Genomic DNA, 16,823 nt, shown 5'->3' with positions numbered 1-16,823 from the left:
ACACAGCTTAGCGGTGTACACTACGGAAATAGTTTATTTAAAAAAGAGAACTCGTATATTGTTCTTCGTGTTCATCAAGCTGTGAACGCAGAACCAGTGCACCTCTGAAATGCATTAGAAGAAGAAGACGCCCCATGCCCTTATCTACTTCTCGTCATAATGTCAGCTATTCGGAGGAAACACTGTTTTCTAAGAAAATATGGCTTTTATTTTGGCTCGAGGATAGATTGACCTTCGGAATGTCGTGTTCTTTGTTACTCTCATGGGCTCCCACAGCTCTGAAGCCAAATCGTACTCTTTGCCGACGAATCTACCCATGGGTTCCTGCACTGCGACCAAGAAACCCGCTCTTGTCGAGGACACGAGGCCGAAAGTAGCGAGGTGTCCAAATCATGATTGCTTCTTTCTTTTTCTCGCGTTTTTCTTTCACTCCTTTGGAAGGAGAGAAGTCCAGAGATTACGGTAGAAAAGAATCAGCTCGATGGAAAATCGGGCGACTTAGTATAGCTTCAAGTTAGCAACAGCGCGGTCGGACACAGGCTGAGTAAAAAGGAAGGGACACCCCTCGGCGCTGACTATCAACTGAAGTTGAAAAAAACAACAACTAATAAATACATCCAGTATATAAACTATAACAGTCAAATGATCTTCTGGATACTTTCTTAAGGTAAACTTCAGTTAACAGTGAGTGCTATGTGGTGTCCCTTCTTATATTTAGTTCCTGTCCAGGCACGCTGTTGCAACTATGAAGAAAATACAGCGTTCGGGTGTTGAAAAATAAAATTAGTGAACATGCGCGCTAAAGCACAGACACCCAAATAAAACGGTGGCACTTCCACGAGTGCAGCGCATTTTCTACGCAACGCAGCCAACGTGTCTAGACGGTCGTCACTCTCTAGCGACTAGATTTCGGGACCCTATGAGCTACCACTGAGAGGACTATCACCTTCCTCACGCGCCAAACTTCTTTCCCGACTAGCTCACTCGCCTTTACGCTATTTTCTTTACTCTTGCTCCTTTGAGAGGCAAAAGTGCACTTCCATGCACTTTTCAAAAGCCGTTTCCGTGTTTCCACACTGCAGAAAAACGCAAAACGGAAAACTGCTAAATATAACTGGAATTCGTTTCATGGCACATTTCGAGTACCTCTTCAAAAGTTGTGTTTGGCAGCACTTTCGAGCTGTTTTCATGCCCCCCATTGGCTGAAGTAAATTATACAACTACAATTTTCACATTTATATTAATATTAAAAATGATTATTAATTGTCTTTAAATAATTGTCTCGACAATTATCCCGAACATTCCGAGGTTCACGACTGCTATGAAGTTTCACCCGCAAAAATTAATGTCTTGTAGTGCCTATATTGAGTGTAGTTATTAAATGTAGAATGTAATCATCGCAGAAAGAAACACGAGCTGTTCGATTATTGTACTATCTTTGTTTGCTTTCGCAGCAACTAAATATCGAGGCACGAAAATTATAATAACCGAAAAAAAAGTTAACCATTCTGACTGTTACAGAACAATGTGTGCACGGTAATGCTCTCCGTGATGATTGATGTCACACCAAATATAACGAAATGTTGAACAATGTAGCATTTTTAACACTATCACAACTAGGATGGGATGAACAAAATTGGACCCATACAACCTCCCGAATAGAGGCACTCCACAGGCCTCAATCCTGTCACCTCTCCTTTTCAATACTGGAATGCGAGGATTGGCGGTACAGCTTTATGACGTCGAGGACCTGGGATGTGCCTTACAAGCCCACGGCATAAAGCCGCAGACATGCAAATGTTCGTACGGGCAGAAGCAAGACATTCTCCGTACAGCTACGAACATAGTATAAACGTACACAGAAGCGGGCATTAAGTGCTCCCCTAAGAAGGGATCGTACATCATGATCAGATCGAAATAAGCATGTCGCAAGACCAACACACGAACCAAACTGGCACTCTACGGCGCGCAGAGGGAGGGACCTACACAAACTCCGAGTTCTATGCATGTACGTTCAGGACAATGGTAACGCGCAAACGGCGCTCACACACTTGCATAGCACGGTCAAAAGTGCCTGACGCCTCATAGACTGCACTGCACGTAAAGGGGGCGGGATGCGGGAGACGGACGGGTTGGGTTCGTAGAAGCCTTCGTGGTCAGCCCCCTAACGTGCGCCCTCCAATACCAACCTACGCAGTAGTGCGAGACGTACCAAGGAAACCTTCTGCGAGTAGCGTACAAAACTGCGCTCGGCCTTCCAGCTGTAGTGAGTAGCGACAGTCTCACTAACATGGGAATACACAATAGCTTCGATGAACACGCAGCAGCTGTAGGAATGGCAGGTTCGTCCTGAAACGATTAGGCTAACCACTAAACGCCGAATAGCTCAGCGGCCCAACAGAGATACTAAACAAAGCCAGCAGAGACAAGATTGACAGCACGTCCATTCCCAAAAACAAAGAGTGACATGCGGGGAGCACGCGTTCGAGCACTCCGGAGACAATACCAGCACGATCCCAGCACCTGCTACACGGAAGCGAGCCGCATCCCGGGAAGAAATTACTGCACGACTGCAGTCACAAGACACGACCAGCAGATACTAACGGCCACAGTCAAGACGCGATCGGTAACCACCGCACAAACGGTGACCTTTGCAACAGTCACAAACGACGCAGACGGTAAAGAAGTACCCACCTACGTGCTAACCGACTCCCAAGCGGCATGCAGGGGTCCTCAATACCTCAATAGGGGTCCGCTGCGACCGCAAGACTACTAAGAAAACCCCTACAACTACACCACACAATCACTCGGTGTCCAGCACACGAGGGCATGAAGGTAAACGAAGCGACAGACTCCCCCAATGGAGAAACAAACAACCGAGCCGCGGACTCGACCCTCTGATCCCCTCCAACTAACGTATTACCGTTCACCCCGCGGCCGATCCTTGCCCCCTACAGAGGAGCGAGCCATGAACACTCGCTCTCGACCACCCTAAACTCACACGCACTCAGAAAAGGAACTGATGCAGAATTGAAGCCAATATTTATCCAAACCTTCTCCGAGAGAACAAAATCGCATCCACAGCGCTAGAGCACACTTGTCCCTAGTGCGGGGATCTAGCGACACTAAAACATATCACGTGGCAGTTCGGCAGGCACCCACACCCAGTGAACTTGTCATTCACACTCAAACTTCTCCGTGCCATGGGAGACGCGACTCGCGGACTGCGATCTGGAGGGACAAAGAACTCTTCTAGATCAGGTCCAGCGAGCAGTCCGTGCCAGTGGAGCTCTGGTGTGGGCTGGCCCCGCGCCGTAGCTCGATTTGGCCGTCCCAACTGGGTCAAGTTGGGACTCGCGACATTTACTGAAAACTTGGTACTGTCCTACTAAATCAGGGTGGGTTGGTAAGCCTACATATGCACTCGGTTATCACTGCGGATTCTGGATGTATTTTCCACGAAGTTTTGGAGGTTTGAGTAATTAAACAGCAAGCTGGTTGCTCAAGATTGCTCTAGAGGCCGTTACTGTTATCCGTATATATACGTATATCTCCAACAGCAATTGGGAGTCCTTCGGGTGAAAAGAGGTTGTAAACCACTCTCAAGCGCCTTTTGTGATACGTTATTATATTAGTGTGTCAATACATACACAATAAAAAGTAGATACGGACACTAAAATAACGAAAGAAATATCAGCGGCCGAAGATGCACGATTACGTATACGCCTAGCTAATGCTGGGTGCGATTTCTTCACGAAAGGATACGCACCGGGTGTCTCCTTGATAATAGGTGCACACTGTTATTCCTGGACTGTGAAAACACCGTAACTATGGAAAGAGTTACCCATTTTAATTACTCAACTATGGCAAAAACCAGAAATCTGAACCCAGAGCAGCATCAAAAAACATAGAAAATTAGGACAGGACCGATAAGTCATTGTATATTTAATATTGGCTTCGACTACTATACTTTATACTTGCGACACGAGCGTGACACATTTCTCGCTCCAATTCTCGGCAAGGAGCCAGCTGCCATGGCTGCCGACATTCGCACCTACGGGAAAATAAATATTTCACGGTGCCTCCCGGCTTAGGCTGTTTTCTGCTGGAATATAGGTGCCCACCTTGAATAAAATATTTGCTGCGGCGTCTGCTACCTTGACTGCTGGGACCGGCCGCTTGCTTCTTTCAACTTCTCAAAAGCGCCGCCTACTGAATTTTGGAATAACTCACACGGATGCCTAGTCAGGTGCTACAGACTATCTCTGGCAGTTTCCTCTTCCCTCTCTTATCAACCAAGAAGGCCATTCTTGCACTATGTATATTTCATCGGTCTCGTTTTATTTCATTTTTACTTGAATGGATTAATCGACAGACAGCGTAGGCAGAAAGGAATCTTAAATTTCATCTATTCCTTCACAAGAAATACCGGAGCTAGAAGGGTATCCGCCGTTTCATGGAATTATTCGAGCGTCATTCGTTTGATGTCGCTGTGGACTAATACGAATAAAAATGTGTAATGTAACTGCACTTGAAGAATATCAACGCATGTATCATTAAACAACTTAGCTCTAGACGCAATAAAGAACTATGAAAACACTGTTTTCCTGCGACTGGCCACTATAAATTTTTAAGCACGCAGGCACCAACTGCCGAAGGGTATGAACGTCACAACGACTTGAGATTCAAAGCGACAGTCACGCCGACTAGTGATAATACCAAGCACGTCCTCTGATAGCGCACCTGTCGTGTGAGAGTTAGCAGTGCTTGATTGCCATGAAGCTGTCACTCTCTGCAGTACTTTGTGATAATTTAATGTCACAGAAGCATAAAGGCCCCAGGCATACGCAGCCTGCACTTGTTTCGGTTATAGAGAGAAAAATAGGCTCTCATCCACGCAAGTAGGTTGAAGAGCAGCACTTAAGCAGGAGGCTGTGAAATATTCCAACGTCAAAAGCACCAAGTTGCTCGAAATGCGTGTGGAAGAAACACGAAGTGAACATTTTCATGTCCGTACTCCTCGCATGACGCATGATCTTCCATAGTTTACGCTGGTGACGCCTGGCGGCCACGAGTTTCACGTATCGTGTAAGACGGAGTCCTACGTCGTAAGCATTTTATTAGTCTTCTTTCTCTAAGCACGAGCGAAGTTAGAACTGCCATCTTGCGTTTCCTGTTCACTGCTTGCAAGGTAGCCTTCGTTCTATTAAAGTGATTTGGTGGACTAGAGACGTTCTCCTGAAACCTCTCGTGGGAACTAGAGTGGAGTTCCGAATTAGATGTTCTTGGATGTGCACCTCGTCAAAGAACGAGAAACTTGGGTAGCGTCGAACGCCATTGAAAAGACGTGCTTAGCATGGTTATGCCTTAATTAGTGCATTCATTTGTCTGCGAGCGAGCAATTTCCTATTCATTTTTTCTGTATACCGTCATTAGTAATCTTAAATATTGCCATGGGATTATCTGCCGGCTATGTTGCCATCGCTTGGGGTGTCAAGAGATTTCGCTTCTTACTCAGATGAGTCACTCGCTAGATTTCAGGAAGACAAAACGCACAGTTCTGGCGATGGTCAATACACAAGGAGAGATATGCCAATATTTGTCGGTAAAGGCAGGAGCTGCTTATGTTATTTGTTCTCGCTAACTTTCGCTTTATGAGCAGTAGAATCATATCACTACATGAAGGCGCTACTGCAATGAGTACAATGAACTGCGACGATTAAGCACAAAGAACAACAACCCTGCTCACCATCATTAAATTTTATATTAGTGCCAGATTAAAGGCGAAAATACTGTGCTCTACAAGTATTTTTGTCGTGTTATGCCTTTTTTATTTCTTCTGTTTTTGCGAGCGAAGCTCTAGCTCTCCTCAGGCAAAATTAAGTGATTATGACTGTCAGTGAGGTCTTGCTACACCTTCACTAATAACGACTTCCACTTATGCAAGTACCTTGCATTCAAAGTTCCGAAAAATATTTCACTTGTTTCAAATCTGCATTCCTTACTTTGTAGATTTCTTGCAACCTGGGAAAATCATCCTACTAACCATGCAGGTATTCTTTGATAACCTGCAGACCATTCAGGTGTCAGCTGTCGTTTGAGTCACTAAATGTGCCTATTAATCTGAAAGTAATCAGATCGCGGCGGCCACAATATGATGGGCGCGTAATGCAAGATGCTCGTATATGAAGCATTGGCTGCACATTAAACAACCATAAGATTGTCAAAAATATATTGGGACCCTCTACTTTATCTCTCATAGTCCAGCATGGGGGAATAAGGTGTATAGGGGATATTTGTGCCAAGTGTCATGTTGTTCTCCTACTGAGAAACACTTTTCTTTGATGTTAACGTGCGGAAACTAGTTACCATATTGGACTATACCCAGAAGAGTGTTCCGCGTGACTGTCGAGAGATGAAAGAAAGCCGGAAATAAGCTTTAGTGGCATCTTTCATCGTTTGCTTGACGTAAAATGCCACTAGAATTTGACGCTTAGGTTACGGATAAAGGACAATATTACAGCGGACCGCAGTGTATATAGCATCGGACTACGAGTAGAAGCTGCGATAAAAACGAGTCAGTGAAGCAGTACACCTTATGCCGGCGTTGGTGTAGCATGCATCAAGGCATCAAGTTTCCCAACATTGGGATGACTGTGATGCTCTTCGAGAAGAGTCGATAGCTGTTGCCAGATGCTTCATTACCATGAATACACTTAATGATATTTATTTGCATGCTGGCAAAGAAAACATACGACACGAAGAGCATATCCGGGATCGAATTCACAAAGCGTTTCGTTCGTAGGCGTTCATTGCCTTTGACAGGCCGCTTCTCTGATGATATGTTTAACATCAGGATTGCCTGAACGTTTTTCTTGCGAACAATTTTGGCGTAAGACGCTTTTGTGAATAGGGCGCCCTTGCGAAGCGTCAGAGGTTCTAGAGCTTTAAAGGTCAATGACTGAGTATAAGACTTGATAAATATGCAACTTAATAGTTATGTTCCTAATTACGGTGTCTAGTTGCTGAAGCCAGTACGATCAACAAAAACACCCAGGCAATACAACACTATACAAGAATTAGGTGTTCCGGTGTAAATTTTTGGAGTTTACACGAATAAAATTGCTCATTTTTGCAAGCGCAAAGGGAGGCTCAATATAAAAAAAATAATTTCATTTATATAAGCAAATTCCCCTTCTACAATACCAAAAGAAAGAAAACATTCTTTCTATGAGAAGAGGTTTGGTCAACCAGAAAAGACTCAAAAACCAAAGACGGGTGGCATAGAAGTTACCGCACCAACTCGCCGTGAAGTCATAGATATTGACGGCGTCTGTTAAGGCCTAGTGAGTTGTTTATGGCTAAAAATGGACATTGTATTCCAAAGGAGGTATCAATTGAACCTGGCAAGTTTCACATAATTGTACTGAGTCAACGAATCCCAAATATTAAGAAAATACATTGAAACGTGTGACGTCACACTGAAGTAAGATGCTTGGGTTTTGGTGCGAAATTCATTTATATTGAACTTTGGCCTTTAAAAAAATACCGCGAAATTCAGGGAAATAAGTTTTCGGAGAATATTGTTTGTATAAACTGATTTAGTATTTCTCTTTAGAGCACCTTCAAGTTCCATGCTGTGACCAAGACTGTCCACAAGATATTTCAGCCGCGGAAGCAAAAGGCTGAAGAGCGGCCTGGCTTTTTTGGCAGCGCCAATTGTTTTCGCGCTCTTGAAATATGCAAAGAAAATGCCAAATGATTTGAAAATGTGATAGCTAATCACTGAAGCTAAGCTAGTGCATGAAAGAGGACAGCAGGCTTAGTAGGCGAGAGAGGTAGCAGCATTCAATTTGAAACGATAGCAAAACATTGTTTATTCTTATTGTTGTTTTTGATGTGGTTGTTAGTTACCTCATGCTGTGCGTTTCACGCACTGTCATTAATATGAGTCAAAGAGCTAGTCGCATTTTGAAAAGTCTTAAGGAAAATTCATTTCCCTTGCATTTTGCCGGCATTCTGCTCTACATAACGAATCACTCACCCACCGTGGTTGCTCAGTGGCTATAATGTTGGGCTACTGAGTACGGGGTCGTGGGATCGAATCTCGGCCATGGCGGCCGCATTTCGATGGGGGTCAAATTCGAAAACACCCGTGTACTTAGATTTAGGTGCACGTTAAAGAATCCCAGGTGGTTGAAATTTCCGGAGTCCTCCGCTACGGCGTGCCTCATAATCAGAAAGTGGTTTAGGCCCGTAAAAGCCCATAATTTCATCAATTAACGAAGCGCTCGCTGAACTTCTAGTCTGCATTCTTGGTAGTATTGCACTTCTTTTTTATGTGTAACACACGAGCTTTGTTTGCCGAGTGTACGGATGGGCACAAGCGTGCCATTGTTTAAAGCGCATCGACATAAATGGCGCTTCTCGGTAGACTGAGGCGACGTGTCCGGTTAGTGCAGCAGATTCCCTTCAATTGAGAGAACTACTTCACTGTTGCATCGAGGAAATTGCATGGATGCTACCTAGGGCACAGTAACACTAAAGTGAGCTTCACTGGTCATTGTTATACAATAAGAGACAATCGGTGTTTGTTGGGGCGAAATCTTCCTGGTAGTGTCATGTTGCCTAGCAGTGACGTGCGACCTTTACTAACAGGCACTATGCCAACCATCACAACTCAGGGATACAGCCAACAGCAACTGCATGCGTTAGAGCTCAAGTCCACAAAAATGGTGCCAAATTCACAATAGTTATAACGACATACCGACTGATTTAGAAATGTATTTATAATAAATTGCACGTGTCCAGTCCCGAAAATATATACAGGGCTGTAAGAAGTTGTACGTCGATGTGCAGTCACATGAAGACACATGGATAATCATTCCCAATGACACGAAGAAAAGAGAGGAAAGAAAAGATTGACTGTGTGCCGAGCTTTGTCCTTGAGAGTGATCTTGAGCCATCCTTGTACTATTTTTTATTCTAAACCGCTATAGTTAGACGATAGACAGCATTCACCCTGAACCAGCTGCACTGATGAACGCTGCCGAACAGTCTCCAAATTTTATTTTTACTTACCTCATCTGCGAAACCCTTTGATCCAAGTATCAGTGCATATTGATCTGCTCTGTCTTGTCGAAATCACGCAGGAACTTGCAAAATCGGGAACATGGATGAAATAGTATCATGGGGAGAGGCGATAAATTCATCCTTCTATCTCAAACGCAACGCTCTTTCTTTCAGTTTTTTTTCTTGTTGTTACAAAAATAGCGGGTGGTCTGTGACTCAGCCAACAGTGCTACAAAGAAACCACTCAGAAACGCTATCGGCGTATTCCGTTGCCACACTCCTCAGCAACATACAACGAACTACTCATCCTCTCTTCTCTGTCAAACGCATTTTCTTCATAGATTACGCCACACGACCGCTGTTCAAGAACGAAGACTGCAAAAGGGACAGATATGTTTCCTCGTCACAATGCAGTGCCCCGCATTTTTTAAAACATTCTGAGCTTTAGCACCTGGCTGAGTATCCATGTAATTTATTTTTTTTTTCGTTCGCACCGAATGAAAAATACGCAGTCAGCTCGACCTTATCTGGGTACCATTCGTTGCCCGCTTGCCTCTTTGTCTTTGTTTTCCTGCCTAAATTTGTGGCATCTGAAGAATGGTATCTGGCTATGTTTTTGAAATCAGACGGAGAACATTTCATTCTGTTCCGTGGGTTTTTGCCCCATTGACGGCTCATTAAATCCACGAAATACCCAATTCCGCTCACAAGGACGCGTTGTGTTTTAATAATAAGAAAGGTTCGCTATCTGATTTCTTGCAGCGACTCTTCGCTTCATTAGTGTCTTCCGCTTACGGGTTGCTAGCTCCTGACTTGTTCTATGCATTTATTTTATCGCGTTGTAAAAATTTCTCAACTTTATTTTCATAACGAAATATAATTGTGTGTCCGAGACTTTACTTACGAAGAGCACATACTGCTAAAGTGGATTGTCGATGGACTACGCTCGATTTCTTATTTGAAACGTAGGCGTTTATGAGATTGTAAGGGCCGAGATGTTACGATTCTATTCCAATGCCACCACTTTTTACGCTTCGTCAGTGCTCAGCGTGGTCCACCGCCCGTGTTATCAACGGGATCAGTCAGCTGCGAGCTCTGGATGAAAAGAGTGGCATAAAATTAAGCGAAAGAAATCTCTGCAATATACCGGCCGAGAATTACCAGTCATAAGGGTTACGTGTATATGCTAAATACACATACATGGTATTCATACACTAAACAGTCAAGCCAATTACTTTCCGCTTAAAGTGCAAAGCAAATACATAGGCCAACTATAGATTAGTATTTTCATCATTCAAATACTTCGAATCAATGTTCCTTGTAAACTACAAATATGAACACCTTTTAGCTAAATATAGAAGTCAACCCCGTAATATTAATTATTGAGCCTAGACAAGTACAGAGGATGAAGTTAGAAGAGGCAGTATAAACGATGGTCGTTTCTATCACATGCGTCAGGGTGGGATCATACAAACAGTATCCACTCCCGGCCTCTATTCTTCACCTCCATAATAATTTACAAATATTCAAAACCTCGATTGCACCATTCAGTGATTTATTTGACTGTCTTTTCTTTAATGCACCCCCCCCCCCCATTCACTTTCCTCTTAACCGCAACTGCCCGCGGCCCTTGCTACTGCTGAGCTGTAATCCTTCGCTTAATCCACTAACTCCCCGCGGGGGCGCTTTCCGAAAGCCTTTCTGTAAACAGCAAATCAGCAAGTACTCTGCTGATATGTGGCGCCCCACACCGCAGACTGCTCCCTGCTCCAAGTGGTCCTTGCCCTCCCCCCTCCACACACACACAGAAATCTTACGTTGGCGGTGCCTATAGACAAGAGCTTTCTCGGAATTACCGTTCGTCCTCCAGTACTTCCCCTCGCTTATCATGCGTGAAGCGTTTTGCGCTGTTTCTACAGAACCATGCCTTTTTCGCCTGATATTGGTGAAAGATGGGAGCACGCACGAAACTGGGCTCCTTTGCTCGCACTTACTTAATCCTTTGGCATCACACTCCGAGAACCATGAACGTGTCTCTTTTAGTACACCAAAAGATTTACCGCCTGAGGAAGTGCTCCAATTGAAGAAAGCAACGGCTGTGCTGACTCATCGCTCTACCGAAACTCTCGATGTATTGAGCGCACAGGCTCAAAGGGGGAGAGAAAAATAGATAACGAATGAGAAAACAGCGCTGTAAAAATTTTTTCCCATATGGTTTCCCTGCATCAATGTGGCGACGTCAAAATATTTTGTTTTTATCGATTTACTTTATTGATTTATTTCTTATTACTGCAATTGCGCAGACCCAAGCAGGAATGAACATACACGGAGCTAGGGTGCTAGATGTGCCACAACATCCACAAAATAAATCAAATTAGTTCCTTTACTAAACCACATAATATAAACCATAAAATGTATTAGATTGGCCGTAAAGAGTTCAAATGAACTCGGATGCCCACAGTCAACCTTTCATTATACGTAAAGCAAACGCACAAAAGGATTATGTAGTTCTAGTATACGCATAGAAAATGAAAATCCAGAAGCAACATGCATAATAGGATTCATAGGTTTCCCAAGTTTTTATAGCATTGTGGTTAGCGAAGAAGAAATATAATTTATTGAGTGCATGTAAGAATCATTGCCTGACGAGAAAATGGTGGAATGGTCAATAATGGCCCTCTTAGTCACACTTCTGCCGTAGGCAGCATGCAGCGCCGACAGGATGCTTAATTGAGTCTTGTTTTTTATGCAATTTCTTTGCTGTCTACCTGGAATCTTCAACACTGGTTTCTCACGATGCTTCGGAATGGATCCGTCCGCTGGCCAAGCCCTGCAATGAAGCTAGAGCCTGTGCCCGCGTATGATGGTCTGCGCCCCAACTGCCCTGTCACCTCCCCATGTGACAGCTTTGGCAAGTGCTATAGTAGTTATACTTCACATTTGTATGTGACGTCATCGGATGGCCCAATATGAGCATGCCCTTCGACTATAACGTCATTGACAACGCTTAAAAGTCGTGGACCCAGGTTCCCTCTTCTGTGGGTAAGATGACAGTGCCGCTGACAGGATGCTTAATCGCGTCTTGTTTTTCGTTCAGGTACGTTACTGTGAACAAACCCATTGTTTTAGATCAGAGGACCATTGTTTGCTGCTGCTTTCTCGCACACAGAGCTCTATGGCTCATTTTATGCATCCACTGTACCGCGTAAATCCGTGATTAAGAATGAAATCACAGCCAACATAGGACAAAGGCGACTCGTAGCGCCAATAATTCAAATGATACTTCGGGCTCATCTGAACCTGATAAGACCGCCCACGACTCAAACATTTCCGGAATGCTGAGGATAGAAAATGGTGTCTCGTGATATCGCTGACATCACGCGTTTTCAGCAACTGTCAAGAAAGGTTTCGACGCACTGTAATCCCATGCGGCCGCCCTTGAAAAAAACGCCGCTGACCCAAGAGCCTCGTTTGATCAGTCTGGTTCTGATGCACCCTCTCTATCTGAGGCAGTTTCAAAATTAATCAAAAAATACGATTACCTTGACTACCTTTCCAGGTGCAAAAATACAATTTTGCACGAACTTGATGAAAATGATGTTGAAAACAACATGCTTTTGGCTAATGTGCGCCAAATTTTCACAAAAACTACACATGCAATGCCCGCCAATTGAACGTTGTTACAGAAATGGCACCAAACATGAAATTCGACCACGCCCCGTTATATTACGAGTATTGGACTTCAGAAATGAGGTAGAGGTAATAAAAATTGCCTCAAAGCTTAAAAGAACAACATTTTCTGTTACTGAAGATTTCTCAGCTAACGTGCGCGTGATTCGAAATAGATGGACAGCAACCTTTTCATTTAGTGACCATGGTTCTGTGGTGAGGTTACGTTATCATGATGTTTTCGTAAATAGTGACTAGTATAGGTGGAATAACACAGCAAACGTCCTAGTCGACGATGCAAGTCTCGCTGCTAACACTAGTAAACAATTCCAGTTTCATTGCAGGCTTACGAAACACCCCTCCAGCTACATCGTCTTCACACTGACTGACCAGCGACTCTTGTAACCTTACTTGAATTTACCTGCAAGGAGTCTAGTAAATAAGCTGCCTCTGTTTCATTCCCAGGTGTCATATTTCCCTCATTTCATTGGTGTCACTGAAACCTGGCTTCAAGAACACATATATGACTCTGAAATCACTCCACCCGGCTATATAGGTGACCGACCAGACTGCAAAATTAGCAAAAGAGGCGGAGTCAGCCGCCCCCCCGCCCCTTTTTTTTTCAATTCTGATCTGAAGTTTTCGAAGAGGGCCGCCCTGACGCACGTCCTATGGGATTGCACCAAGTTCCCCGACGAAGCTGCGACATGTACAACGATTCCCCCGCGATTCGCGGCTGCGGCGGAATACTACGACCACCAAGTCCTAACCTGGGCCGTCCAGCAGGTCTCGGCGGCTCTTGAAAGACAAAGGCCGAGCGAAAACGACGGAACGTTGTCCCTCAGGGCGACCGACCCCGGGAGTAACACGCGCTGGAGTTGAGTAGAGACTACCCGCTCAGAAGACGTAAGGGCCCGCGTCGCGGTGCCATTTAGTCATGGTGTCGTTCTGCAGGCGAATAAATGAAGTTGTTTCTCTCTCTCTCTCTCTCTTCCAGCAGACTGAGTCTGTTTAATGTAAACTGTACCTGTGCAAAAAAATCATAGTTTCGGTTTTTTTATCATCCACCTGCCTCCTCACCTGATAGCCTTTTCTTTCTCGCTGATTATGTCAACACGAACGCTTTTCACGTATTTAGTTTAATTCTAATGGGAGATTTTAATACAGCGGACATTCATTGCACCTCACTTTCACATCGCGGTTTCTTAGGTAGCGAAATGATTAACTTTTCTTTATCGTTTGGACTTACACAAGTAGATGGCGCAACAAGACAAAACGCACTTATTCCACTGGGATTTATTCGCTCAAACCTTTTTGATAGGCACTGCGAGTATGAAATTACTGACGAAGATTCTGATCACAAGGCAGTTCTTATATTGCTCAGTTGTTCAGTCTGTAAACTGAGTGCCAAAATTCAAACTTGTTTCGACCTAAATCGCTTTAACGACACATTTCTTCTTCAAGTTTTATCAAAAGGCTTCGAATAATTTTGCACACTCATTAAACATTGTGACGGAAGCACAGCCGTCTAAGAATTTTAAAGTATCACAAAGCTGTGCATTGATCGGTTTGTTCCATTAAAAAGAAAGAAATGAATTCGTGCCACTTCTTGGATGACGAGAGAAATTTTACAATTATCACGCTATGTTAGACGACTGAGACGTTCAAAACACAGTAATGACCCTCATGCCATTGCTAGATTCACATGTGCCAAATATGAACTTCATCTGAAAATGAACCTGCCCACAGATGTCCTTTCATGTCGAGCTGTCATGATTAGTTAAGAATAATCTCTGGAAGTTCTGGAATTCTGTCAGGCCTGTTACTGCTTCTTCGTGTTCACTTACCATCAGCGATGAAGGTGTTAGTGATCCTCCGCGCATCTCTGATGCATGCAATGAATATTTACATTCTGTCTATGCAATCGATTCTCACATGCACCCAGCTTTTGATAATTATTCATTTTATTGCATCTTCATATTGTAGTTGATATTAGTGGCATCCTTAAGTTTATTTTAAATTTAAACACAATAAAGATCTAGTGGCTCTGATTATATTCCGTACTGGTTTTTACCTCGCTATTCATAATGGACGTCACGCTATCCTGAAATTATGTTCAATAAGTCTCATGAAACATGTACCGTTCCTTCCTCCTAATAGCTTGCAAGAGTAATACCATCGTATAAAGCGGGCGACAAGAGAAACCTAACGAATTACAGTCCAATTTTTTAACCTCTCCAATCGTACAAATTCTAGAACGTATCATTTACAAACACATAATTAATTTTCTTGAATCATACAATATTTTAACTAAAGTTGAGCATTGCTTTAGACGTGACTTCAGCACTATCACGCAATCACCCGAATTCATCCATTTCATTGCTTATCATTTAGATCTCGATAAACGTATTGACGCTATATTTATTGATTTTTCTAAGGCTTTGGGTTCAATGCTTCATTCTTGCAAAAATTAAATGTACTAAAAATTGCCGTCCGGTCGATTGGATTGCTTGTTTTCTTTCTAACCGGTCCCAATACGTCGAATTCAGTTCCCCAAGGTCGTCAAATCTTGAAGTAGGCTCTGGGGTTTAAGGATCAGTCCTTGGTCCTTTATTGTTTTTAATTTATGTCAATAACCTACCAAAATGTTTCTTCCAGCATTCGTCTTTATGCTGGCAATTAGGTCTTATGCGATGTGATTGACTCTGGGACTAAACATAAGCAACTGAACGATTTTCTTTGCCTCTGAGTGCTTGTTGTAGAAAACGGAAATTGGACAATAATGTAAAAATAAGCGGTTGTTTTCTCCTTCGCAAGAAGAGTGGCGACGTTCATTGCGACATTTTCCTTGAATGAACCAAATTTAACCAGAGTTCTGCAATGTATGTATATATTGGTAAATATAGATACCTTGGCAAAACATTTATTCACAATCTGTCACGGTCTCCATACGTTGGAGACCGTGACAGCGACCGTGACAGATCGCAGGCCCTGCGATCTCCAATTACCCCTGTCCTGTGCCAACCGATTCGAACTAGCACCCGCAAATTTCCTAATTTCGTCGCACCACCTAGTCTTCTGCCGTCCTCGACTGCATTTCCCTTCTCTTGGTACCTATTCTGTAACCCTAATGGTCCAACAGTTATGTAACCAGCGCATTACATGACCTGCCCAGCTCCATTTTTTTCTCTTAATGTCAATTAGAATATCGTCTATACCCGTTTGCTCTCTGATCCAAACCGCTCTCTTTCTGTCTCTTAAAGTTATGCCTAACATTCTTCGTTCCATCGCCGTTTGCGCGGTCCTTAAGTTGTTCTCAAGTTTCTTTATCAGTATCCAAGTCTCTGCCCCATATGTCAGCACCGGTAAAATGCACTGATTGTATACTTTCCTCTTCAATGATAACGGTATGTTCCCAGTCAGGAGCTCACGATGTCTGCCGTATGCGATCCAACTCATTTTTATTCTTCTGTGATTAGTTGACCTAGGTAAACGTATTCTTTCACAAACTCTAGAAGCTGACTTGCGATCTTGAACTCTTGTTACCTTGCCCGGTTATTTATCATTATCTTTGCCTACTGCATATTAATCTTCAACCCCACTCTTACACTCTCCCTGTTATGGTCCTCAATCATTTGTTGTAACTCGTCCGCAGCGTTGCTGAATAGAACAATGTGATCGGCAAAACGAAGGTTGCTATTGCCGTCGATCCTTAGTTTTAAACCTTCCCAGTTTAATAGCTTGAATACTTCTTCCAAGCACGCATTGAATAGCATTGGAGAGATTGTGTCTCCTTGTCGGACCCTTTTCTTTATAGGTATCTTCCTTCTCTTCTTATGCAGAATTAAGGTGGCTGTAGAATGTGTAGATATTTTTCAGGGTATTTACGTCAGTGGTCTGTACTCCTTGATTACGCAATGCCTTTATGACTGCTGGTATCTCTAATGAATCAAATGCTTTTTCTTAATATATGAAAGCCATATACAGAGGCTTATTGTACTCTACGGATTTCTCGATAACCTGATTAATGACATGGATGTTATCCGTCGTAGAGTATCCCTTGTAGAGTAAGCCAGCCTGTT

The sequence above is a fragment of the Dermacentor variabilis genome, chromosome 4 (genome assembly GCF_050947875.1).
Source record: "Dermacentor variabilis isolate Ectoservices chromosome 4, ASM5094787v1, whole genome shotgun sequence".
Taxonomy (NCBI): domain Eukaryota; kingdom Metazoa; phylum Arthropoda; class Arachnida; order Ixodida; family Ixodidae; genus Dermacentor; species Dermacentor variabilis.
The sequence above is the reverse complement of the archived record's forward strand: the minus strand, read 5'-3'. Positions refer to the sequence as shown.